This window comes from Eptesicus fuscus, chromosome 12, assembly GCF_027574615.1.
Source record: "Eptesicus fuscus isolate TK198812 chromosome 12, DD_ASM_mEF_20220401, whole genome shotgun sequence".
NCBI lineage: Eukaryota > Metazoa > Chordata > Mammalia > Chiroptera > Vespertilionidae > Eptesicus > Eptesicus fuscus.
Window position 1 is genome coordinate 60,183,840 of NC_072484.1, and position 27,996 is coordinate 60,211,835.

Here is a 27,996-nt window from a genome sequence, read left to right on the forward strand (position 1 = left end):
TCATTATAAACTCTTTTCTCACAGTGGAAAAATTGGGCTTCTTAAATAAACTTAAATTAACCATGTTTGTTTCTCTAAATCTGTAGTATTTCACCTAGTAAGTTTTCTTGGTTTCCAGGTGATGCATTTAAACTAGATATCTCATTTCTACTTTTAAAAGCAATTTTTTCCTGATTTGATCGACTTGTATTATTCTAAATGCTTTTTATTTCTTATATATGTTGAGCAAGCAGATATTGTCCTTGTGCTGTCAAGTATGCATTTTTTTTTTTTTTGCTGTGTCACTGACTCTTTTTCTGTGAACAATTAGAATATCTTTATGTTAGTTTTCTTCTCTTATATATCTGTGCTTGAAAATTACCCAGAGAATGCTGCCACATTTTGGTAAGTACATTAGTAACACAGGTAGTGTGCTTATTTCATGCTTTATTTTACTTGTAACCAGATCCAACTTCCTAAGTCATTTAAAGGCAGTGACTACCTAGTCTTTTCTAGATAATTTATTTGGTGGGAATAATTGTGGTAGTGGTAGTCTATAGTTAAAATTGAATGGTGGCGTGGGAGAATAATTGGCAGGGACAAATATTGACCTAAGAAAAGAGAATTATATGTATACTGTGTTTTTTATATCTTAGAAGGTTAATAAAATGTTATATGCTTTATATCTATATAATAAAAGCCTAAGTGACCATTAGGTGGAACTACTGGAACGACCAGTTGCTATGATGTACACTGACCACCAGGGGGCAGATGCTCAACGCAGGAGCTGCCCCCTGGTGGTCAGTGCGCTCCCACAAGGGGAGCACTGCTCAGCCAGAAGCCGGGCTCACGGCTGGCGAGTGCAGCTGCCATGGCAGGAGCCTCTATCGACTCTGCGGCAGCACTACTGAGCAGCAGCAACAGCAGGCGCAGCGGGCTGAGATGAGCGCGATTGGCGCGGCACCCGTCCCTGATTCGGGCTCCTCCCTGGCTGCCTGCCGCTTGGCGCACTGCTACATCCCTTGAGGGGTCCCGAACTGCGAGAGGGATTTTGTGCACCGGGCCTCTAGTTTTATAATATTGATGGATGATTAGCATTTGGGTTGTCTCTTCTGCACCAGTGCAGTTTGAGAGCCAGAACTCAGTGTAGAAAGCATTATGCCATTCCAAATTATCTGACTGTTACATAATTTGAAACAAATAATTATATGGAAGGAGCTTTAGAGATTATCTTATTGGGAGGAGTTTTGTGATAATGAGGAAAATTAAGGTGCCAGGAAGATTATTACATTTCACAGGTCATTGTATATTAGTCAGGATGCTTTCAGTTGCAAGTGAAAGAATTCCCAATTGAAACTATTTGAAACAAAATTTAAAAAATGTAAAGAGAAGGGTGGGAAGAAATTAGTTAAAGCAAACTTGAAAAATAGGTACTGAACGATTGCCAGGACATGTCCCTCCATCTCTTGGCAGAGCTGTTCCATCAGGGTTTGCTCTATTCTCTCCTGAAATGAGGAAATAAAATGACACAACAGTAACTGTGCAGTCCTTTGTGTTTCCTACACCAGGCCCCTGAGGCAATTATGAATTTTATTAATAATGGCAATTGAGCCTATTCCAGGTTAGTGATCCCGTGAAGAAAGAGTTCTGCTTTCTCCGTTATATTGTAGCTATATTAGAAATATCAGGAAATAACCTGATTTTCCTGCCATGGGTCATGTGCAGGCCTCCCAGCCAATTGTTGTGCCTAGGGGTTGGGTATCATAATTTTTGGTCATGTCCCTACTCCCGAGGATGTGATGGGGGAAGGACATGTGATGGCAGCCCCGCCAATACCACCTCGAAGGGGAGAAGCTGGTATCTGAGAGAGGAAGCAAACCCTCCTAGTACAGGGGTAGAATTGCTGATGGAGTCTGGCCTTTCAACTCCCAAGCTAATGTCATTTTCATCAAAACCTTAGTATATTCTGAGTTGGATAGTTTCCATAGGAGGACGCCTTCCTCTTAGTTGAGAACACTGTTCTCTCTTTAAGGTGCCCAGAAGTTTGGGTTACAAAGCCTTGACTTGAAGCCAATGAAAGCTTATAGCTACGGTCTTTTGGAAGTTAGGGCTTTTATAAACCGGATTCAGTGTTGGTGATGTGATAAATATAGACCAGAAAAAGCATGGTCCTGATAAAACTTACAAGTTTGTGTGTATATGTTTTAAGAGTAGAAATAACTCCTGAAAGCACATAAATTGTGATCTGTTCAACATGCAGGTCCCATCAGCCTTCCCCACCCAGTCCCAGAGCTGGGCTTGGCCCTATGCATCTTACGTGGGGCCGCTAGTCCTGGCCCTTTGGTGGAACACATCCGCACCTGCGCCAGCCAACCCATGCTTTCCTCCCCCCGGGAACCACTTGTCATCTGAGCCACTTTCTGTTCATCTCAGCAGGTGCCCCATTTCCCTCACTATGTTTCACTTCCTTGAGCGCAGGGCCCATGTTGAGTTTTTCTGTATTCCTCATTTTTTTCAAGTAAGGTGCCGAGTATATAGTATGAGTTTCATTAAGTATATATTGTGCCGTTTATTTTATTTTCTCTCAGAAGCATATTTTGCATTCACTGGCTTATGATAGGCTCAATTATATTTAACTAGTTCTTGATTTCCTTAGTCATATCCACGTTGCTATAATGTAGTATGTATTATGAAGGAGAGAGGGTGCCTGAAATATGAATTTCACCTCAGTGCATTTAATTTGTCTAATTACTAAATTAGTGTGTGTATAGATGGCTGAGAGTGTATTGAAGTTTTACATTTGATTTTTTCCTAATTGTCCTTGGTGATTTGTTATAAGTGGGATAAAAATTATCCCATTGTATGAGGAAGAAAAGGAAGAAATAAGAAACAGTCAATCCAAAACGCTCTGCATTTGTATACCGAGATATGATTGCTACCACATAACAGGATGTTTTAGTTCTCTCACTTAGTAACATGGCACACAGCCCTGATTAAGTAGCTCAGTTGGTTGGAGTGTCATCCAGATATGACAAGGTTGCAGGTTTGAACTCCAGTCGGGGCACATACAAGAAGCAACCAATGAATGCATAAGTAGTGGAGCAACAAATACCTTTCTCCTTCTCTCTCTCAAATCAATCAATAAAATTAAAAAAAATAGCATATATATATTCCAAATGTGAACAACGCAAATCTATATGCTTTCATATGCCCTACATATAAACCCAGAGGGAGAGCATGAGTGCTGAGAAGAGGTTAATTACAAAGCTGCATTTCTGTATCTGATGGGCAGTGACAATCAGGAAGCTTTCTTACAGGATTTGACATGATGCTGAGAACACAGGGATTAATCAAAGGTAATTTTAAGATGAAAGACTTTTATTTATAGGCATTAATTTGTTAGGATCAGGGAATAGGGCAGTAATGAATAGGTGAAAATTTTATTGAGTACTTGAAAACGTTCTCTGGGTCCAGCACTATGCTTTAAGTACATTCTACTTAAACTTCCCTTATATCCATGAGGTGAATACTATTGCAGATAATACATCACTTTACAGATGAGGAAATGGAGGCTTTGGAAAGTCAGTAAATAATCCAAGGCATGTCTCGGTCTGAGCCCGAGCCCTTGGATACTCCTGGATGTGATGTGGAGAACACGTCAAGGAGCATTGTCTACATAAGGTGCCGGGAAGGGCCGACATGGGATTTTCTGGTCATCCATTCTGCCTGCATCCCTGGCAGACATTGCCACAGATATCCTAGGATCTAAAAGCAGCCCCTCCCTCTTATCTGTGGTTTTACTTTCTGCAGTTTCAGTTACCTATAGTTACCTGTGGTCTGAAAATACTAAATGGAAAATTCCAAAAAGAAACAATTCATTAGTTTTAAAACATGCACCTTTCTGAGCAGCATGATGAAATTTTGCACTGTCCTGCTCCATCCCGCCTGGGATGTGAATCATCCTTTTGTCCAGCATCTCTACATTGTACACATTCCCTGCCCATTAGTCACTTAGTAGCCTGCTAGGTTATCAGATCAGCTGAGGGGTATTGCAGTGCTTGTGTTCAGGTAACCCTTATTTTACTTCATCTTGGCCCCAAAGCACAAGAATTGTGATGCTGGCAATTCAGATATGCCACAGAGAAGCTGTAATGTGCTTTCTTTAAGCAAAAAGGTATGTATGTATAGCAAAAAACACAGTATATACAGAGCTCAGTACTGTGTGTGGTTTCAGGCATTCAATGGGGGTCTTGGAATGTATTCCCATAGATAAGGAGGACTGTAATAGTTATACTAGGTTATTGACTCATAGTTCTGTGAAGAAAAGGAAATTGAACATTTGTTTCTGAGAAAAATTGAACCAACACACTGGGTGCCCTAAAATTTTATCGACTTTCGAGAAGTGTTTTAGGCAAGAAGAGTTTCCATTTTTTTCCTGCAAAATGCTCCATAGCATTGTCCCCTGGAAGGAATGGTGTGTACGGTAACCTCCTTCTAGAGAACTGTTTATTCTCCTTTGGAGATGTGATCTGGGCTTAAACGCTGGCGATTTCACATTGGATTCTTCTGTCATTATAATTTCCTACCCTAATCCTAAACCCCGCAGAGAGTTTATTACATTGGTTGGTGGCATTAGCCTGTCAACAGCTGGATGAGACAGAAGTTAGAAAATGGACTTTGAGGTTAGGAAGCTAAGTAACCAGAAGAAGCAATTTGTCAACTCAGATCATCTTAGGGATGGACAAAATTATTCTACAGTGTGGGACATGAAAGACTGCAGTGAGCCCTTGTTTTGTTTTTGTTGTTTTTTCTTTTTCCAGCTTGATCATGTCCAGAGTACAGAAAGTTTACGTGTTGATTTTCTTTGTGAGAAACTGTGATAATGTTTGTTAGCATTTGGTCTGCTTATTTGAACATTTATCATGAAAATTGTAGGTGATTTTTACCCTTCTGGCTCAATTACCTGAAGGCACATGAACCTGAAAACATTTGAAAGGTAAAGGGGTCTGAGACTTCAGTAACAGCCTCTCATTATTTTATTACTTAAAAAACTGTCATCTTTGTATTATATTTAACACTGATATTGTAATAAATTTTCCCTATTTGGGGGCTTGGTAGCATATAGGGAATGAACTTTACTTGCTGGTTTTATAAAACATATTGTTTCACAATATTTAAGAATTTAGTGTAATATTTTTTAAAATTTAAATTTACTATTATTTTAAAATAGTTATTCTGTATGCTCTGTTACAAGAGTAAAGACAAGATTTTTTTGTGAAATTAAGAGACGTCAGCGTTCATGACAAAACACAAGTTTCTCATGAGTGTTGGCTGGGTGCTCACTTTCAATTACTTGTGCTTTGTTTTTCCTAGTATAATTCTTTATAAAATAAAACTTTATATGCTGACATGGCATGAAATAAAAGCCATTACTGGAGACCTCTGTTTTTTAATAAGGCTCAAAGCTACATTTCTCTATTTTTAGTGTGAATCCATGTTTTTTTGGTTATTTCAATGGACTGTGAAATCCAAATTACATTCTTTAAATAGTAAAGCAAATATGCAATTTAAAATAACCTGGGAATTTTTTTTTAAAGAAGCACAGCAAAAAGTTGTTAATTTTTACTAGATTATCATTTTTTTTATTAAATTCGTACATATAAACACAATTCATGAATGGATAATCCATTGATTAATTTCAAAACTTCATTCTATTAAAACAATTTAATACCTATGAAATCAGTTGAAATGTTAAAAGGCAAGAACACTTGTAATAATCAGGCAGCACATATTGAAACATAATAACTGGAGAAATTTTTAAAACAAATTTCATGTGCACTAGTATTACTTATAATAAGAATATTTTTCTAACTTAAATGCCATCAATACAATATTTATAATACTTTGAGGGTTTCCACTTACTAAATATGTTCTGATATTAATTCTTTTGCAAAATGAAGGAGTTTTTAAAATAAACACTGTTCTTTGTGTTCATAGATTTATTTGTTGTATACTGTATTCTTTCTGAAAAGTGAAGGGCATTTGTATTTATTTTCTTTTCAAATCAGACAATCTTGATTTCATGGGGAAACATTTTTAACTGACATAGTTGATCAAATAATACCCTTCACTATTCTGTAAAGCATGCTAATTAATGTCCACTCTGTGCTAAACACAGTAGAATTTTATGTGTAGAAGTGTCAGTTACATATCTTCTCAACCCTGTCTATGCTGATTGTATTTGTAGCTTCATTAATCCACAAAATTATCCTATCAAGAAATTGATGACAGTGAATAGGGGATGGAAAGAGAGTTGTCCTATAAAAACTTAGATGAATCCTTTGGAAAGACTAAAGGTGAGCTGCTTTAGGGGAAAACAATGCTATTGTATTAAGGTAAGCAAGCCAGCTAAAAGGTATTAGGGAAGTATGAGAGGAAACTTTAAACTGAGGAGCTGAGAAAAAGCATAAATTGTTGAGGTTTATTCTAGACAGATGACCAGGAACTCTGATCAGCAGAGCTGTGACTTTTAGAAAAGACTGACCGACATTATATTGGTGAATGATATACACTTATATCACATTCAAAATAAATTATTTCATTTGTTTATTGTTTTTTAACTCTCATTTTGAAACTTCTTTTCAATTAACTAAAAACTATTCCTTGAGGTTGAATGAGGCCTTCTAACTCTAATGGTTATTACTAAATATTCAGTATATGTTTGCTTCACAGATTTCATTTCAGTTCATACAGTATATGTCTGTGTAAAACTTTTGTCAGCTGTTTCAAGCAAATATGTATCTTCTGTTGTGTAAAAGTAAATAGAAAAATAATGTCGCTTTCCCCAGAACTCTTTAAAAACATATGCTTAAACTTTGGAGTAGTCTGCAGAAATGGTAGGTTTTTAGATTAAACTCAACAAACATTTAATAAACATTAAATATTTAATTGAAATAAACCCAGTTTTTAACTTAATTACATAAAATCTAATTTTAGTACCACCCCTTTTGACAATATTTATTAGGGGAATAATTCAGTATCAGGTGCATTTGTATGCCTGTGAGTTAATCAAGTTGCCGTTCTACTTGTGTAACCATTTTAACAATTCCAGAAAAAATCTCGTGTTTAGAAATGAAATGGACTCATGACCCTCCTGTTTTATCAAAATGGTCAGCTTTCATTTTCTTTTGTGTAGATTCACTTATAATCATGTAAAAATAAAAGACATGTTGAGAAAGCATGTAGAAACAAAACTTGAAGCCATTTTTAGTAGTAGAATGCTGAAATGCATCTTGATTGCTGCAAAGCACTATAAGCACAAATGCTAATAGAAACCATAAAGCCTCAAAGGCACTAAATGCTTGAGCTGTCTTCTCTGTTACTATAGAATGCTGCTCATTTTGGCTCTCTGACCAATCAGAATTCAGTATTATCACACAGGTAATGACCAGCCCATGATGCTGTTCTCTGAATTTATAACGTCTGTGGAAATGAAAAGACAAACGCATCTAGGGAATGACATTGTAGAGAAATAGACTTTTTAGCTGCCCAGATAATCCTAAGAGGGCAAGGCTCCTTTATGAATTTGCTAAGAGTCTGGCCTTAGGTTTGAAGAAGCAGTATGTTCACCAGGATTGGTTATCTCCTGAATGAGAGTCATATTGGTATTTTGATATTTATAATTAGAGGTCCAGTGCACGGCATTCAGGGGGGTAGGAGGGCCTCAGCCTGGCCTGCACCCTTTAGCAGTCCAGGAGCCCTCAGGGGATGTCTGACTGACGGCTTAGGGAGCGGGCCTAAGCAGCAGTTGGACATCCTTAGTACTGCTGCAGAGGCGGGAGAGGCTCCCACTTCTGCCACTGTGCTCGCCAGCTGTCAGCCTTGCTTATGCCTGAGCAGTGCTCCCCCTGTGGGAGCACACTGACCACCAGGGGGCAGCTCCTGCATTGAGCATCTGCCCCTTGGTGGTCAGTGCGTGTCATAGCGACCAGTCGTTCCACCTTTTGGTCAATTTGCATATTACCCTTTTATTATATAGGATGAGAAAATAAGACAGACTGAAAAGAACCAGGCACCCATAACCTTTAGCCAGGACAGCTTTTCATTGTTGGCAAGTTCTTGGGGAACCCATTATAGTCACACTGCTCTTGGTAGGCCTAGAAGCAGGGAATGGAATGCACTAGAAGATTTCAGTGTCTTTCATGACAATTAGCCGAGGTTTTACACTTATACCATGTTAACATTAGCAGCAATGCATTCTCCTGTCTGTGCCCTGTATACTAGTATACTGGTCTGCTGTGCAGGCATCAGTCTTGTCCTTAACGGAGCTTACAGTCTGGAGAGGAGGCATCATGAACACATGCTGAGGCTCTATAAGAGCATGACATGGGGCAGAGGGGGGTCAAACCAGGTCTGGGGTCCCATGGACTTGACACCCACCTGAGACCAGAAGAAAGATTGGGGATACTCATATGAAATTAGGGACACAGAGCATGGCAGGGAGAGAAACCCTGTGTGCAGAGGTCCTGAGGCGAGAGGAGCAGATTCCTGAGACGGGACAAGGCCAGTGCCGGAGAGTGAAGTGAGGAAGGGGAGAGCGGGCAGGGCTGGAGAGGCAGCCAGTGTCCATTGCCCACCTAGATGTCCCGGTGCCCTGCCTTGCTGTCTGTTTGGTACCGCACTTCCTCAGTGGTTGCCTTTGTGTCCAAGTGAGGGCTGCTGTCCTCCTAGTGTCCCCTTTCACAAGAGAGGCTCCCAATCGGACATGTTGGTGGCCAGAGTTGTCAGTGACACGGTCCGTGATTTCACTTTAGAATTCCTCTGCGTAGAGCTCGGCTGTGAGTGATTGGGGATTGGACCAGGAGGCACGTCTTAGCAGCTGTGTCATAGTATGAGAACTGTCTCAGTCCTCATACTATGGAGGTGCCATTGCCATTTCTTCATTCTTCAGCCTCCCTATGGAATCCTCATTTTTTTATGCAAGTACATTTCAGATGGGCTACCCCAGTGGTCGGCAAACTCATTAGTCAACAGAGCCAAATATCAACAGTACAACGATTGAAATTTCTTTTGAGAGCCAAATTTTTTAAACTTAAACTTCTTCTAACGCTACTTCTTCAAAATAGACTCGCCCAGGCTGTGGTATTTTGTGGAAGAGCCACACTCCAGGGGCCAAAGAGCTCTCGAGCTGCAGTTTGCCGACCACGGGGCTACCCCATCGATCCACGTTAAAACCTTGATGGTAGAGGGGGAAGCGTGGCTTTGGTTGCAGCGGGGATCTTTGTGAGGATGGCCTCATGCATCCATTGCCAGAGTAGGACACACCTCTGTTCCCTTGCAGACCAGGTGCAGCTGGGGGCCTGGGCATCACCCCTCTCCACTGGCCGTGATGGGCACTGCTGAGGTTTGCTCTGAGGATCTCCATGGAGGACAAAATGACAATAGTGGATCGGCGTGGCCTTTTTAAAAAAATGTATTTCTTTAAAAGATTACCTTATCTGGCCCTAGCCGGTTTGGCTCAGTGGATGGAGTGTCGGCCTGCGGACTGAAGGGTCCCAGGTTCGATTCCGGTCAGGGGCATGTACCTTGGTTGCGGGCACATCCCCAGTGGGAGGTGTGCAGGAGGCAGCTGATTGATGTTTCTCTCTCATCGATGTTTCTAACTATCTATCCCTCTCCCTTCCTCTCTGTAAAAAATCAATGAAATATATATCCTATATAATAAGAGAGGAATATGCTATTTATCCTTTATGCCCGGAGGCATAACGACCAACCTTGTAAGGACCTGATCACGGATCTGCAAGAGGATGGGCAGTGAACTACAAGCGGGCAGCGGAGAGCTACAGGAAGGGGCAGGGCAGCAAGCTATGACGGGGGGGTGGGCGGGGGGAGCTACAGGAGGGTGGGGCAGTGGGCAAAGAGCTATAGGAGGGTGGCAGCAACCTACTGGTGCATGGATTTGTGCGCAGGGCTACTAATATATATATATATATATATATATATATACATATATGTATAATCTAATAATAGATAAATATGCAAATTGACCGCACCTTCGCTACACCTAAGCCATGACCACCAGCCAAGCCACGCCCACCAGCCAATCAGGACGAGTATGCAAATTACCCCAACAACGATGGCAGCTAATTTGCATATCAAGACAGCGTGGAAAGAAGCCAAGAGCTGCAGAAGGGAGTAAAACTTCGAAGAAGCAAGCAAGCCGGGAGGGGGGGGCGGGGGGGGAGAAGAAGGGAGGAGCGAAGTCAGGGCCGGGGCGAAGGGGAAAGCAGGCGGGCTGGAGGAGAAGGCGGGGCAGGCGACAAGGGCCGAGGGGAGGCGGGGTAGAGTGCAGCAGGAAATCCTATTGCAGGATTTTTCCTGCAACGGGAAAGCTAGTATATATATATATGGTTACCTTATCTGTCTCTGTGATCCATTGTGTTGCACTGTGAAGTTTTCACTTAGAGGTGGTAGCCTCATCTGCCACACGCCCCATTCTCAGGCTTCTTCTGTCATGGCAGGGTGACGTCCTGCACCCTTCATCCTCTCTTTGCTAATTGTGGCACCCTCCTGACCTTCCTTTCTCTCTCTTAAAATACAGATCTGATCGTGTATTGCTTTCTTTGAAAAGACGGAGAGGAGATAGCTGTATCCCTGTCTACCTATTTTTCCTTCAAAAGATGCTTAAAACCACCATACTTAACTTCTGATTTTAGCATCTGCCACATCGTGAGCAAGGTTCGCAGGCCAGGAGTGCCTGTGTGCTGCTATTTCTGGATCTCCTAGTGACAGCAGCCAGATTCCAGTGAAGCCCGTAAACTGACAGTTTAGGGCAGGCTTGCTATTGCCGTAGGCGGTCAGGGACTGCCGGCCTCTCCAGCCTCCTGACTTAGGACATTCATTCCTCCTGAGGTGGCTCGTCCTTTCTGGTGATAGATTGAGGGAGACAAGCAGCACATGGGCAGACAAACTCCCCGCCCAGGCATTTGGTGCCATTTAACAGTTTCCTTGCGCTCTTGACATTTTCATTTCCCTCCTTCACCTCGCTCATCACTAACGGTTTGCATCTTTTTTTTCTCTCCACCACAGTAATACAAAATGACAGACCACACATCCAGGCTCCATTATTCATTTCTAGTCAAATTACACAGTGGGTTTTACCCATGCTGAGCCACGAAAGGGGCACAATTAGAGTTTTAATTGTGAGCTGGCCTCGTGCAGGGCAGCATGCAAGATGGACTGAAATTTTCATGAAATGCTGCTGCTCAAAAGCAGTGGTAAAATGAAAGGTGTTTCTTTCATGCCTCACTCGTGCTGGCTTGGGCTTGCCTTGTTTATCGGAAAGCCTTTTTCCCCAGAAAAGAACAATGAGGATTTTTAGTCCCATTCCTTTGGGAAGAGGACCCTAATGTCTGCTCTTCATTGTTGAATGCCATTCTGGGCTGTGAGATGACCCAAATGTAGCCGCACAGAATTTGCCTCTTTATCTCCAGAACCATTTCTGTGAGGCCTGAGAATCTATTTACAATCCCGAAGCCTCCTTGAAAAAAAAAAAGGTAGCTTCCTTTTATAAATCCATGGTGGGGTGAAAATAGGTTTACAGATGTGCACGAAGCAGAGTTTATTTTTGTATTATTTATTAATTGTATTCCGTTCCATATTAACAACTGTAAACCTACTTTTGCCCAACCCCATGTATATACTTAAGAAATGAACAAGTTAAGAGCAGAGGGTAACAGAACACTCAATGACTGATACACTTTTCAGGGATTTCACCTTCCGACTTAGATCGAATCAGCTGGCCACTCCTTCCTACCTCCGACATTGTAATCAGTCACATTAGGGATCGTACACTTAGGCTGTTTATTCTGTTTTGAGTGCTTGCTTTCTATTCCTTATAAAGACTTTTTATCGGTAGGCTAGGAGGTTTTCCCTGAAGCATGACATGACTTACAGAGAAAGGGCAGTGCATAATGTCTTACTTATAGTTACGTATAGCAGGTGCTCAGTAAATAGCAGGATTGTACAGGGACAGGCAGACTTCTTATGCACAACACTTAGATCAACGTCCACACACACCTGGTGCTCTGCACCCCCCCCCCCCCCCCCGCCCCAAGGGGATCCCACTGGCTTTCCTGAGACCACAATTAGACACACTTTGTAACATGTTTCTGTCTACTTACTGGCAGGATGAATCACAGGCAACAGGAGGAATTTGTACAGGAGACTAGGAGAGTCTTTGCATAGGGCAGAGGGGTGGAGAGGTGAAGGGAAAGATCTCTTTAAGAAACCATTGATGCATTTGGCAACAAAATTTTATTTTTAAAAAGCTGTTTTTCTTTTCGTGAGAAATGACAATTAGCATCCGTCTTCATTTAGTTTCCTGACACTCAGAATATTCATAATAGCAGCTAATGTAGCACCGATGTGACTTTCAGAAACATGTGGTTCAGTTTCTGATTCTGCTAAGAGAAAAGAAGGCCCGAGATTGGCAGTTGGTTCTGTCTCTTGCATCAGCTGCATCTGTGGGGCATGTACACGGCTCACATGGATTCTTGCCAGTGAGTTTGTTGCTCTAAAGATCTTGGCCCTGACCGAGTTCTCAGTAGGGAAAAGTTGGGAAGCGTCTTTGGGAAGGCAGTTACACTGAATGTGCCAGGAGAAGAGGGAATCTGTCTCTAGCCAGTTTCCAAGCTGGTAAATGGAAACATAATCCACACGTGGTCAGAAGAGTATCTTTCACCCAACCATTCATGAACATGAACTCATGGATAAAAACAGACTGGGTGGTTCAGAACGATCCAGTGGCCCTGCAGAAAGGTGAGCGTGTTTCTACTGCAGACACGTAGCTCCTGCTACATGGAAAACCGCTCACACTGCCAGCCTACGGTACTCCCAGGGGACTCCTGGTTTACGCCTTCTTTGTCCTGGTTGAGCAATACCAGGTGACATCTGAAGAATCCTGGAAAGAGCCTGAATAATAATCATTACTACCACGAATGGTTTTCTTTGCAAGTGGCAATGTAGTTTGCCAAGCATGTTCACATAGATAATCTTAATAAAATATTAATGCTAACGACTATGTCTTGTTCATGTTTGCACCCCCTTTAATGGCCTGGAATACTTCTTGGCATCAAGGAGATATTTTGTGCATGTTTGCAGGAGAAGTGCATTATGCCCTCCACTTCTCCCAGTAGGCCTGTGTGACAGGCATGGCGGTCCCAGGCCAGGGAATTGTTTTCCGAGGGGTAAGTGGCTGGTCATTGTTTTCCGAGGGGTAAGTGGGTGTAGAGGGCAGTCCTGTCCACACAGAGCTATCTTTCCAGAATGACCAGACCACTAATACCAGTGGGAAAACCATGCCCTTCCAGAGTGCACTGGCCATCAGCAGGCTTGCACTGCACACTTTCCAACTATTTACCCCTCAGTGTTTTAACACTTTCTTGTATCGCTTATTTGTAGCCCCATCGAAAAATAACGTTTCACCAGAATGGACTTTTCAGTTCATTGAACCAATGTTTATTGGGCAACTGCTATGAGCAGGGCACTATTCTGGGTGCTGGGGACACAGCAATGAGCAAAGCAACCTCAACATCACTGCCTTCACAGAGCATGTGTGCACTCATGCGGGTGCGTGGTGGGGGAGAGTCAGAGGTAAACAGCTAAGTAAGTGTTTCTGTTATTTTTTGCTGCACAACCAGCCACCCCCAAGTGGAGTGAATTAAAAGCATAGCAACCATTGCTTCTGTTCAGGAATCTGCAGTTAGGGCAGGGCTCAGTGGGGAAGGCTCGTTTTAGCTTCACGTGGCATTGGTTGGGGCAGTTCATGTGACGGCTGGAGCAGGCTCAATGCACAGTGAAAATAAGAGGCCCCTTGTTTGAAAAGCAGAAAAAGTGCTGTTGGAGGTATTAAAATACAGAACATTTTCCCTTCCTTCCACAGTCTTTCAACATGCCATCATGTTTATGCTTAAAAAAATATATTTTTTTATTTTCTAGAGAGAGAGGAAGGAAGAGGGGAGAGAGAGAGACATTGATTGGTTGCCTCCCGTAATCCACAAACCAGGCCCTGCCTGGAACAAAGGTGACAGCAGTCAGTGAGGGTGGGCAGGTGAGCCATGGCTTGGGGAAGTGGGCAGCTAAGAACCTGTCCTGGGGACGAGGGACCGTACAGGAACCGAGGCTCCAAGTCCCTGGCACCTGTTCCATGGTCACATTAGGCTTCAGGTACAGAACACATTCACAGGTAAAATTCTTAGGAATTTCAAGACTGTGATCACAGAGCATTAAACCCCAAATGCAAGCCCTTGTGAGCGCAGGGCCCTGTGTGACTGCACTGGCCCCAGGTACTGGGCCCTGTGCTGGAGGGGTGCTTCCAGGTGACCCCGTACTGTAGCGAGCAGGTGGGTGCTGACTCTGGGCTGGGAGCTCCATGCAGGCTGAGATGGGCGGAGCGAAGATTAGTTTTTCTCTGCACAGGCCTCTTGACGTGGCCTGGCTTTCCATGTAGCATAGAGGCTGGATTCCAAGAATGCGTGTCCCGAGAGAGCCAGGCGGAAGTTGCATTGCATTTTATGGTCTGGCTTTGGAAATCACATAGTCACTTCCACTATACTTTATTAGTGGAGGCGATCACCCAGGTTCAAGGGGAGAGCATATGGATCCCCCCCCCTTTGTTTTGGGAGTGGCAAGGTTCTTGAGGAACCTATGGGCCTGGACATATTGCTGGAGCTGTACTTTTAGAAAACATACCCTGCCTTCATACTAGTAAGTTAGCATAGAGATGGGGATAGTGCAGAAAAGGAACATTGGTGGGGAGGAGATGGTTTTTGACATGAAATACTATGGTCAGGCCGTGCCCCTTGACATTTGAAGAATGTTGGAGAAGGAGCCATGTAGAATCCTGGGGAAAGAGGGCTCCGGGCAGAGGAGCAGGTTTGTCTCCAGTGGATTGTGAAAGCGGAGATGCAGAAGCAAAGTGAGTGCGGAGGAGTGTCCTAAGGGTTCAGAAAGGGAGATAGGGCTCCATCATGTCAAGTTTAGTAGGACTCTAGGAGGCTTTTACTTGAATATGGGAAGCCATTGAAGGTTTCTGAGCCAGTGTCATATGGTCTGATTCACTTTTTTACAAGATCACGCTAGCTGCGTTTTATAGATAGATTGTATGGGACAGAGGGGGAAGCAGGGAGACCCATTGGGAGGTCATGGAAATATCCAATGCAAGAGTCAGAGGTGGCTTGGACCCAGTAGTAACCATGGAGGTGATGTGATGAGGAGGGATCAGTCTCTGGGTATATTTTCAAAGGTAGACTATTAGGATTTGATGATAGGTTAGATTTAGTTAGGAGGAGACAGGTCAAGGCTGACTACACAGTTTTTGGCCGGGGCATCTGGATTGATGACGTTACCATCGACAGAGATATTGAATACTGGGAGGAACAGGTTTGGGAGATGTGTGAGGAGGATTATCAAGTTTGTCTTGGCATTTTATGTTTGAGGTGTCAAATATATAGCAGTGGAGATATTAAGGTTGAAATTGGACGGGTAGGCTGGTGGCTGTAGAAGAAGTCCAGCTTGCAGATAAAAATTTTGAAGTTGTCACCAAGACATTAGTAAGAGAGTGAATATATTTCCTGGTAGGAGTCCCTGTATGCATTCAATTGATTTACCATTGAAGGTGAATATTCCTTTTACATTTAAACTGATGATTAAGTAGGTGTTATTACATTTCCTCAACCTGTATGTTTGGATAGAAATGATATTCAGTCAGCCACTCAATTTTCCTTGAATTTCAGTTTAATTAAGGGAAGGCTCCAGTGCCCAAAGAACCTTCACAACACTTTGTGCCAGCATTCAGGCTGTCGGATAGACACTTCTACCCGCTGTAGGTAATTCTAGGCCGAGTCTTCTGAAACCCAGCAGGTTGTCCTGTCCTGGCCCCTCCACTCCTCAGTCCCACATCTCAGGAACACTGTCTTCAGATGAGGCCCTGGTGTTTTTGGCTCAGCATGCTTGTCTTATTTCTCCCCCTCCACCAGCCTTCCCCCAACTATTTCCAGTAGAAATAATTTACATAACAGTTCACAAAAGGCTTGTAAATCTTACTATGTTTGGAGGTTCCAAGATAATCAACAGACTTTTTGAGGGGATTGGCTGTTGGGCAGGATGAATAGGAAGGCATTAAGGGGAAATCAAATGCAGGAAATAAAAAAAACACACTAATGGTTTTATTTTAAGGTTGGCCTGGGAGGCCGATAGGGGAAGCCAGTCTGCAGTTCCAGGCCAAATTCAGGTGCACACTAATCGCTTTGTGTTGAAGCACATTTTTAGTAAATAATCCTAGGCACCGTCTCTGTTAATATGCCCAGCTGAGAGGAAATTAAGCACAGCTACTTGACTGGTAATGATACCAAACAGTTTCAGGTGTTAGGATTCATTAAGACTGTTGTTTCTCACCGTACCATTTACATGTTGTCAGGTATTTCAAATTAATCACGAGCATAATTAATAGTTTAAGTAATTAGATTGCCATTTTGTGATGATCTGCAATGTAACAGAGAACATGAAGCAGCAAGAAAAATGAGGAGGACCACGCACCATGTGAGACCTACCACAACAGGCCCCCTCTCAGGATTACTGTATTGGCGCCTCCTTGTGTATTGGCCCAAGTATGTCAAACTCACTGCCTTGGCGAGTTTGACATGCTTGTATAGGCCTATTATAACAGTTAAAAATGAAGACAATTCTCATATGAAGTGGAGCTCTTCTAGGGCCTTTAGTCCCAAACCACCAAAACTGAATTGTTTTAAGAGGATAATTTTGTAACAATGATTCTAGTTGAATTACAGGCCGCTTTGATTAACTACTAGAGAAACCAGGAAGTAAATATATGGTTTTATATTCCTTAAAAGCTTGAGTTAAAGATCAGTAGGTGTCATTTTAAAAAGAGTGAGGTTTGGCATCTTAGAAGTTTAATGAATTATTGGCCATATTTCAGACAGATTTTTTAAATAGCATTTTGAATAGTTCTTGTTAACCTAAAGAGACGCTTAGTAAACTATCCACGTACTGATAGGAAAAGGACATTTGCATGGAAGTCACTTTTTACCTAGGGTTTGCCCTGGAATGATTTCAAATAATTGCATAATGAGGGTAAAAGTTGCAGGACTGCATATAAACTGCATGCTACTTAATAAATTATTCATGGTAGCCCAAAGGTATAATTATTCAGTGAAATGAGAACTAAGGAAATTAGTTCTGTATTAATGTTTATTTATACTGTTAAACATTTTTTTCCTTTACATGCTCACATTTTCCTGCTAGAAGGGAACCTGAAGGCAGTCCACATAAAATGTTGAATCAGGTTGGAATTCCCAGAGTCAACTGTGTTCATCCCTTTCTATTTCTGTTGTTTTTGTAATTTGTTTGCTTTTAGAAAAAGAGTCTCTTTCATATAAAAAGGAAAGTCAAACTCGCGTGAAAGCAGTCCTTTTGCAAAGGCCAAGAGCAGTCAGGAATTGCACGGCAAGCGTGCTGCAAGCCTTGCTGAATTCCTCCCACCCCTGGTCTTGAGTGAAGAGTTAGAAAGACACCTTTTTGTGTCCTGGCAACGTGGGATCCCCCTCCTTCTCCCATTTTACTGCTGGAAGCCTGTCCCTCAATCCAGATCACAAACCATGATTCTTATTCTTCTTTGATTTCATTTGTTATTGTTTCGCTTTCAGTTGTCACAGTTCTTAACACATTTTAGTTAAATAGTTCCTGCCTCTCCCCGTGACCCCCACAGAATCCACAACAGTAGACAGGGTGGTTATTTCAAAGCAGACTCCAGAGCAAATCATTCCTCTGCTTAAAATCTTCTAGCAGGTTCTCATCTCAGAGTGAAAACTGAAGTCCTCACAAAGGCCTCTGAGCCTTGCCCGGTCTGGCCCTGCCTCTCTGACCTCCTGTCACTTTCCCCTCATCCAGCCATGCTCTGCACTCAGGCCCCAGCTGCCTCCGTCCCCCTCCAGGATGCCGGCTCTGCCTGTTCCTCACCCTGGAAAGTCCCCCACCTTCTCAGTGAGGCTCACCCTGACCGCTCCCTATAACTACTGCTCTGTGCCCCCTCGGTCCCAGGCCTTCCTGTCTCATGCCTGGCTCTGCTTCTCTTTGCTCAGCCTTTAACCACCTTTGTTAATTATTCCTTGTTTATTTCCACCTACCTCCTTGAACAGGGGATCTTTGTTTGCTTCGTTTTGTTCAATGATGTGTGGCAAGTGCTTCATACAACACCTGGCACATAGTAGGAGCTCTGTAAATATTTGTGGAATGGATGAATGAATGTATATTTGTATATCCCAAAACTGTTCCATGAAAACGCTGTATCTGCTGCCCCCAAGGTCTATTAGAGAGTGCCCAAGCTCTGTGTGGTGAAGGCTCCGTGACCAACAGGCGTTTCCAGTTATCATAGAAATCTGAGGAAGCAAGGGCAGGAAGATGGGAAGCAATTGGAAACTTTTTATGTTGGAACGAGTCCCCAGGGCTCAGTTCTCTTTCACATCAGGTCTTTTAGTTCATTCTCTTCTGTAAACGCCCTGCCCCTCCTGGTGCTGTATTCCACTCCCAATTCAGAGGGACAGATAATTATATACACACCAGCTAAATGTCTGGTAACATCTCAGGCCAGATCTGAATGGACTTGTGTGGAACTGAATTTAAAAATACTTGATGGAACATTGCTCCAGTCTCCGACGGCTTGTTGGATTGCATTTTCTGCCTTGCCTGCATTCGCAGGACATGTGCCCTGATCCTGAGAGATGCCTTCTGCCCTGCCTGTCCCCACCCCACCTTCCTCCTAACTCCTGACTCCAGCTTCTGAGGGCTGACGATCTAGCAGTTCTTCATTTTGCCACTGAGTTAGGAAAAAAAAAAAAATAGCCCAACTAAAATTTGTATTTGTTTTATTCCCAGACAACTCTTTTTATGAAGAAACTATTTACATATAAAATAGAGGAGTGTTTCATTGGTTGTGTAAATGAATATCTGGAATATAAAACAGTGATTATTTCTAAAGTATCCTCCCAAAAGAAAGTAAAGGGAGTTGGATAAAATTAGTGATTATTTCTCTGTCACAGAAATGTGTAGTTGGCCATTGCAGTTGATCTTGGTTTGCATTTGAGGTTGTGATAGTTGTGCATTTGGGGGTGGGGAGGCGAGAGTTGGGAGTGGAAGAGAAAGCTAGTCTTTTTAAAAGTATTTTAAAGCCCATACAGTTGCTGTAGTTTCAGTTCTTTTTTCTTAATTTGCAAAATAAATAAACAAATAAAACATAAATGGAGATGAGATTAGAATTTTATATAGTAACCTCTTTTTTGGCTGGTGTTCCAGCATGCACTAGAGGTGAAGTTTATAAAAGCTTCATTCAGACTTGGCAAGGTTAAGAGAGGAAGGTGGTCATCCATAATAAACATTGTTAGTTTTCAAATGTACGTTTTCAGGGAAGAACCTCCCTCTTTAAAGCACTCAGCCTGAATTTATTCAGGATTAAGTTAAATGAAAATTAATCCTTGGCTTTGGTAAGAATCATAATTTCTTCAGGCATGTCTTTCAAGGACCCAAGTTTTAAATCACAGTTCACGAGCTCATTGAGTGTTGGACTTCTTTGTTATTGAAATTGGTGGAGTACCTTTTTATGGGGATTATTAGTAAGTAGGAAGCAAAGTATATATATATATACTTATGGTTTTTGCATAAGAACACAGTGAAAGAGGAAAAAAATGTTTTCTTTTATAGATGAGCCCAGTCTTTGGCAATATTCAGAATAGTAACTTGAAGATTAAAGCAGTTTTTTTTCATATTTTAATCAACTTAGTAAGTCTTTTGGGATAGTTACTATTTGGTCTCTACAGAAAAAAAATGTTTATTGGCCTTAGTTTAAAAATTAAACAAAGATGATAAAGGCATGTTCATTCAATTTTTCTGCTCTGAGGCCCCTACCAGGAGTAAAAAGAATGAAAAACAAAGGAGAAAATGCTCTCTTTAGTTACATAGCTACATCCTCAAACCACAAACTAGAAGGAAAATCTGCCAAATGTGGTATTTGGACCAAAGGAGAAAAGATGCTGTGCGTGGACACAGTCCTCGAAATTGGGGTGGATACAGGTTTCTCAGGTGTCCGGCCTATGGAAATTAAATGGCTTCGCTAAAGTGATAAGACAGTTGTTATAGGATTCTCCTGCAACAAGTCTGTCATATATCCCAGAAACCTGCAGGATATGGAACTGATGGAGGAACAGAGCCACTGTGTATGGTTGGGCAGGGTGTGAACTAAACAACTCTCGGGACCCGTAACCAATAAAGTCTATGTGAATGGAGTTCCCTGGGGGTGAGTCCCCTACCTGTGTGCCTACCCAAGCACCACGGTGAGTGAATGCCACCTTAATGTCTAGTACAAGATCCTAAAAGTAGACTGGAAGACGGGTCAGATAGTGGTAGTCATGAGGTCACCACACAGAGAGCTTGTGACATAAGTGGCTTTTCTCTAACCTACATTGACTCTCTGCTTCCGCTGAAGAGAGTCACACCAAAACTTCGTATGAAATACCCCCGTGTCACAAGGATTTAATAGAGGTGGAGAGAATGTTAGAGATAAATACTGGACTTTTGAGGGTCCCTGCTTTTCCTACACTATTCTTCCTGCACAATTCTTCAGCACCTGACTAATTGTCTTCATTTCATGTCAAATGCCTTCTGGTTTTATACCGTACCCTGGTGTAGATGGTGCAAATTAATAGAAGAAAGGAACAAAAAGTTAGAGGAAGAATATATATCAGAAGGCAAGTCATCTCACAAACAGAAGAAAAATTCACACTTATAGTTCTTCATGACCTCCAAGGGTTAATAATAACTGGGTTTTCTGCAAATTAAAAAAAAATGATACATGTGATGAAAGAAGAGAAAAAGGAAATGGAAAGTGAGCTGATGAATCTCAATTAAAAAAATAAAGGAAAAAAACTGTTAGAAAGATGAAAGTCATATCCGAAGCCATAAAAAAAATAAGAAACATGGTGAAAGCAAGGGATGTGTAATTCAGACTTGTGAAATTCTTACAAAAAAAGGAAAAAGATGAGATAAAAATGTTTCTATGAAGTTGATACATTGAAAGGCAAAGGATTATCTGTCACATATTTGCTTGTATTTCCAAAGGGAGAGAATAAGAAATGAGAACAAAAAAATATTTAAAGGCATAATAGGAGAAAACCTTACTGATAAAGAAAAAGAATGATTATGTATGCAAGTCAAAAGGCCACATTGTTTGGAAAAAAAAACTATTTAGAAAGAAATGAGTAAAAAGAAATATGCTGCTGAGTGGTCAAGGACATCAAGAACAAATTTTGTCTGCATCTACTTGGTAGACTCTTCTTTTTGTGTGTGTGTGGAGACAGAGAAATTAAACCAAACAGGATCATTTTGCTCACTTAAGTGGAAAATAAATGACTTTTAATCCTAGTAGTTACAAACACAAGTAGGAAGTGGTAAAGGCCTAATCTGTCTCCCTAAAGCAGCGATTTTCATCTCATGGCATTACTAAACTAATTACTACACTAATTACTGAACTTCTGCAACACACCAAAAAATATATTTTTTGCCAATTTGGAAAAAAGGGTATAATTCTGATTTATTCACACCAGATGGCTATTGTTGTGTTGGCTGTTGTCATATTTTTTACTTGACACTTAAAGGGAAAAGAGGCCATTGCCCCTGACTAAATAGCCAGGTATTGCATGTTTTAAAAATTCTTGTGCACACCAGTTGAAAATTGCTGCCATAAGTGAAGCATTTATTCTAGGTCCGGAGTTTGCAGTAAAGAGAATTGTGTGGTGGCATGGTTATAATTAAGTGTTGAAACACTGTGCATTCTCAAGTTTGCATCTTGAAATACAATTTTAATCAACTTGGAGGAAAATATAAGCTAAATCAGTTTTAATAAAATAATCTCACTGTAAATACAGCAAGTAGAAGTTTCTTCTTTTTAGGTGTTATTGGTGGGGTCCTTGGATTAGAGGTTTTTGTTATATGTTAGTGCCTTATTTCTTTTAGTGTTTTAAAACTCTATTTCAGTTGTGGATATAGTTTGTGTTTTAAATCATCTCACATAACTTGCTGGAAGCTGAAATCGATGCTGAGGACATTGTGGCATTTTAAGGGAAAACAGAGCACTCACAGGACACACTGGAAGGACCCTGGGCTTAAATTCATGAAGAGCCCATAGAGAAAACAAGTGTGCATAAAAGATTACATCCAAAGTGCGCAGTCTAAAACATCTCCGGAGTTTACTAATGTTACAGTTTCTTTTCATTCCAGTGGTGAGGACAGGATAAACACCGACTGCTTGGGCATGTTCTCAGAACCGTTTCCAGGGCCTCTTTTTACTTGGTGAAGAGTTACTGACACCATTTACCCTGCAGTAGACCCTTGTTCACACAGTAATCTCTGCAGATAGCAGTATATGAAACTTGGCAGTTGATGGGAGAAATATTGTTTACTATTTCATTCAACACATTTTTCAAAATGTGAAATTGCTATTCATGTGGCACGGTGCTAGGCATCAAGGAGTAAAGACATAATTCAGACTTGGCTCTTGTTCTCATAACCCGTATCCTAAGCTTTTAGAAGCTCAGGGAGGCAAAGACATTTTTCTTGGCTTACTTTTTCAGTGTTACTACAGCATTCTTGTCTATTAAAAAACAGAAATTAGTGTTGCAATTGTTGGAAAAATTCTTTAGTTTCCTTATTAGCTTCTCTGGTGACAGTGAGTAGACTAACCTCTTGGTCACCTTGGAGCCTGGCATAAAGGAAATAAGTTTGGTGACTTCTGATCAGTTCCAACGATGGGGGTGTAGTAGCCTCTGTTTCTAGTGCTTTGCTGAGGTTAGATTTCCTATCTCATCCTTGTCCTTCAGCCTGTCTTAACTTACAGAGGTCACCTGTAAAGGATTAATATGTAGCCAAAATCAGTATTATTTGTTTTCATGACTAAACTGTCATCCTCCCCTCAGTAAAATTCATGTCCCAAAACAGTCGGTTGATGTCTCACCTGGGCAAGTTTCCCATCTTCTAGGAGATGCTTATTCCGGCCTAGTGTGTGTGAAGGATTAGTGTTAAGAGACCACTGAAAGCTAAAGATTTTACTGCACAAATATTATTGATAATTGATTTACTGATTTGAATGTGTCAGATTATTTAAAAACTAGAACAATGTAAAATAGACGATTTTTGTTAAGTCCTGAGAACATGAAAATACTTTTTGAAAATATTTTTTTTTTTTAGTTCTTTGAGAGTCACTTACAAGTTTCTGAACTAATACTCTAATACTAATTTTCTGTGCTTTGACAGTTTGTCTACGAAGTCACTGATAAGCCAAGTCTAGGGCCAGCCATATAAATTATTTAGGAATTTAATTTAAAGAGTGGTGTTTTCTCTTAATTTTATTATAGTGACACTTACTAGACAGGATACATTTAATATCCTATTCATTCCAAATAACCTGCTCTTTTCCTCTTAAGGTCATACCGTCTCCAATCAGATAAAACAGTTGTGTAGAAACTGCATGCTAGTTATAGAACTGCTTTGAGGCAGCCAATGATTACACATTCCTTATCTCTCTCTATATAAAAGCCTAAAGCGACAGTTACGCTGGAATGACAAGAATGACTGGAACAACCGGTCAACCAGTCGCTGTGATGTGCACTGAACACCAGGGGCAGACACTCAACACAGGAGCTGCCCTCTGGTGGTCAGTGCACTCCCACAGGGGGAGCACTGCTCAGCCAGAAGCCGGGCTTATGGCTGGTGAGAGCAGCTGTAGCAGTGAGAGCCTCTCACGACTCCGTGGCAGCACTACTGAGCAGCGGCAGCAGGCGCAGCAGGCCGGGATGAGCGCAAGTGGTGTGATGCTTGGCCCCGGTTCTGGCTCCTCCCTGGCTGTCTGCCACTTGGAGCACTGCTACATCCCTCTGGGGATGTCTGACTGCATTTTAGGCCCATGGGGTCCCAGATTGCGAGATGGCACAGGCCGGACTGAGGGAAACCCCCCCCCCCCAGTGCATGAATTTCGTGCACCAAACCTCTAGTAGTTTATAAAAACCCACCAGGTAATTCTCTGAACATTAGCTTTTAGAATTAGTTGGAAATTAATAAATGAATCGTGTAATTGAATTAACTGCTTTACTTTTTCAGCAGTAATATTGGATGTTTGCTAAGAATGATGAGTGATTATTGGTTCAACAGCTGTATGTTTCAGCAGCTATAGCCCAACAATTATCTACATGTAGGGATGGAAAAAGTGAATTTTTTCATTTTTGTCTTTAGCAAGAGAAGCAGTTGAGAGCTGCCTTCCCTAGAAGGCCTTTGTTTCTCTAGTTGATTAATCTGTTACTGCCCCCCATCACACACTAATTCCATTAAGACAGAGGCTGCTTGGTTTCTTCTCACGTGGCAGGGCTTGGCTCTTGCTCAGAGTACACCCAAAGTCCACCCCAGATGGTCAGGCCCACTGCTTCCCTTGTGCTCACTCCTTGAGCACCATGCTCTTTTGGAGTCCTTTCCTGCCATTTCTCCTCCCCAAAATGCCCTGCTTCTTATTCCTTAGATCTCTGCTCAAATTCTTTAAAAAAATATCTTGTATTTCTTTGAGAGGCACTTCTAAGTTTCTGAACTAATAACTAATTTCTGTGTTCTGAAATATAGTTTGGTGGTTTCTTACCAAACTAAACATACTTTGATTATGATCTAGCAATCACACTCCTTGGTATAAACTCAAAGGAGTTGAAAACTTATATTCACATAAAAACCTGTACATGTATATTTATAGCAGTTTTATTCATAATTTCCAAAACTTAGACGCAACCAAAATGTCCTTCAGTAGGTGTACAATAGAAAAATGGATAAATAAACTCTGACACATCCAGACAATGGGATATGATTCAGAGCTTAAAAGAAATGAGTCAGCCATGAAGAGACATGGAGGAAACTTAAATTTATATTACTTAGTGAAAGAAGCCAATATGAAATAGCTACATACTGTATGATTTCCACTATATGACATTCTGGTAAATGCAAGACTATGGGCTCAGTGAAATAACCATAGTGGTTTCCAGGGGTGGGTGGAGGGAGAGACGAATAGGCAGAACACAGCAGATTTTTAGAGCAAAGTATTCTGTATGATATAATGATGTATACATGTTATTGTACTTTTGTTCAAACCCATAGGATATACAACACCAAGAGTGAACCCTAATGTAAACTGTGGACTTTGGGTGATGATAATGTGTCAATGTAGGTACATTATTTATAACAACTGTACAACTCTGATAGGGTGTGTCAATAATGTGGCTATGCATGTGGCAGGGAATATATGGGAAATCAATATATTGAGTACCCTGTTCTCAATTTTGTTGTAAGCCTAAGACTGCTCTAAAAAAATAAAATCTCTGATTAAAAAACAACAATATGTAAGACTATGATCCATTAACTTGTCATATAATTTTTAGCTAATTAAATTTGGGAATGGACTTTACCATATTATTTAAGTACTAGAGGCCCGGTGCATGAAAATTCATGTACTGGAGCGTGGGGGCATCTCTCAGCCTCTCACAGTCCAGGAGCCCTCAGGGGTGGGAGGTGACCCGGTGATCAGGGGAAGGTGACGCCCCCATCACACCTCTGCTGCTGCCACTGCCAGCAGCGCAAGCCTCAACAGGCCCTGGGTGGCTGGGGGGCTGAGGGGACTGGGGGACTCCAGAGGCAGGCATGCAGAGTGGCCAGACCCAACTGGGGGCAGGCCTGGCTATGCTGCGCGCCTGCTGCTCTGGTGGGGCTGAGGGGACTGGGTGTTGCCATCTTGTGGCTGTGGGCACTGCCATTTTGTGGGTGGGGAAGTCAATTAGCATATTCCCTCCTTATTGGCTGTGGATGCCACCATCTTTGAGGGCGGGGCAGTCAGTTAGCATATTCCCTCCTTATTGGCTGTGGGCGCCTCCATCTTTGCGACGGTGTAAGGGTCAATTAGCATATAACCTCTTTATTAGATAGGATAATTTAATGGAAGCTATAAATTCTAAATATTTCAAGTCGGAAAGGAGCAAATGTGATGGAAAGAGACATGTTAATGAGTGTTGGTACACTATGGCCACGTTTCTGTCCCTTAAGCCAAAGGCACCTATGTATATAGCATCTTGCTTACAGCAAAGTGCTGTATTCATGGTGGCAAGCTTCCATCTCTATCGGCCTTAGTATACTGTGAAAACCTCATTGATTGATGCTCAAAATATTGCAGCACAAAATAAAAATACATTGTTGTCAGGCAGCGATGAAGGGAATTGTGTTACTGCACTTCATGCTTCTGATAGGTGACATTTTCGAGAGTGCACGTAGGAAAAAAAAATGTTCCCATGTGTTAGAACTGCTGTGTACTTTTACTCTGGCCAAATGGGTATAGAAAATGGACTAAGTGTGTGGAAAATGCTTCTAAACTGCTTTACTTGGGGAATTGGACACTTTTTGCTTGCATAGGAATTACTGAAGACACCAGTTTTTTTACAGCTTGATAGTGTAAGTAGTCTCTGAGCATAATGAAATGTATTATTCTTGAATTTGCGTGTCATCCTTGCGCAGGGGCCATGCTAATCTTCTCTGTATCGTTCCAATTTTAGTATATGTGCTGCCGAAGCGAGCACTGAAATGTATTATTCTCTTTGGTCTTCACACCCTACACTGACCATGACCTCTTCTAACCTGGGGCTGTGCAGGGCATCACTCTTCCTTCCTCCACCCCCTAAAAGTAGCCACCCTTGATTTCAAGTCTGCCCTGGGTGACTGGCTCAGCATGTTGCTTAGTCCATAGAGAACCTGCCTGGCCCCTGGGGAGGTAACTGTTCCCCCTAATCTCTAATGGGTGTAGACCTATTAGGATCCTGGAATCCAGTGTAGGAGGCTTGATGGAGTCAAGGAGAAATTGTGTGAACTGAGTGTACAGGTCATCCGTGTACTCAGAGGAGTGGTTGGACTCTGTGCTTTGGAAACCCTTAACTTTCTTAAGGTTAATAGTCATAGAAACCCTTAACTTTCTTAAGGTTAATAGTCATAGAAAATAAGTAATTTAGCTTGAGGGGTTTTTATTCTTCTCACTTTTGTGATTTTTTTTTTCAATGTGAAGCTCAGAATGGCCTGAATAATACTAATAATGGGCAAACTTAAAGAGCTTTTCTTATCAACTGTTATACATTATCTCATTTAATCCTCAGATAACTGTGAGAACGTAATCATATTATCCTTTTTGTTTTGTTTCTAATCTTTATTGTTGAGATTATTACAGATGGCCCTATTTTTTCCCCCCAGAGCGCCCCTCCACCCAGTTCCCGCCCCACCCCAGGCCTTCACCCCCTATTGTCTGTGCCCATATGTAAAGCATATATACATATAAGATCTTTGTTTAATCTCTTCCTGCCTCCCACCCCCCTTCCCTTAGATCAGGTGTCCTCAAACTACGGCCCTCGGGCCACATGCGGGTGTTTTTGCCGTTTTGTTTTTTTACTTTAAAATAAGATATGTGCAGTGTGCATAGGAATTTGTTCATAGTTTTTTTTAAACTATAGTCTGGCCCTCCAACTGTCTGAGGGACAGTGAACTGGCCCCCTGTTTAAAAAGTTTGAGGACCCCTGCCTTAGATAATCATCAGTCTGTTCCATTCCCACACCTCTGATTCTATTTTATTTACCAGTTTATTCTGTTCATTAGATTTTCTTATTCATTTATTTTGATTTTTAGATTCACTTGTTGATAGGTATGTATTTGTTGTCACTTTGTTTTATCTTTTTCTTCTTCTTCCTCTTCTTAAAGAATACCCTTCAACATTTCATATAATAATGGTGTTGTGATGGTGAACACCTTTAGCTTTTTCTTGTCTGTGAAGCTCTTTTTCTGACCTTCAATTCTAAATGATAGCTTTGCTGGGTAGAGTAATCTTGGTTGTAGGTT

The 27,996-nt window shown here is 41.6% G+C and overlaps 1 protein-coding gene and 1 non-coding gene across 2 annotated transcripts in view; one reads left to right on the forward strand and one right to left on the reverse strand.

Annotated features, from left to right (window-relative positions):
* The window catches only part of PTPRM (protein tyrosine phosphatase receptor type M), a 650,464-nt gene that overhangs the window by 75,402 nt on the left and 547,066 nt on the right, over positions 1 to 27,996 (forward strand). The gene's annotated exons all lie outside the window — the stretch shown is intronic.
* Positions 26,590 to 26,696, reverse strand: LOC114230046 (U6 spliceosomal RNA). The gene has a single exon (XR_003615903.2). It is a non-coding gene; the product is annotated as a U6 spliceosomal RNA (small nuclear RNA).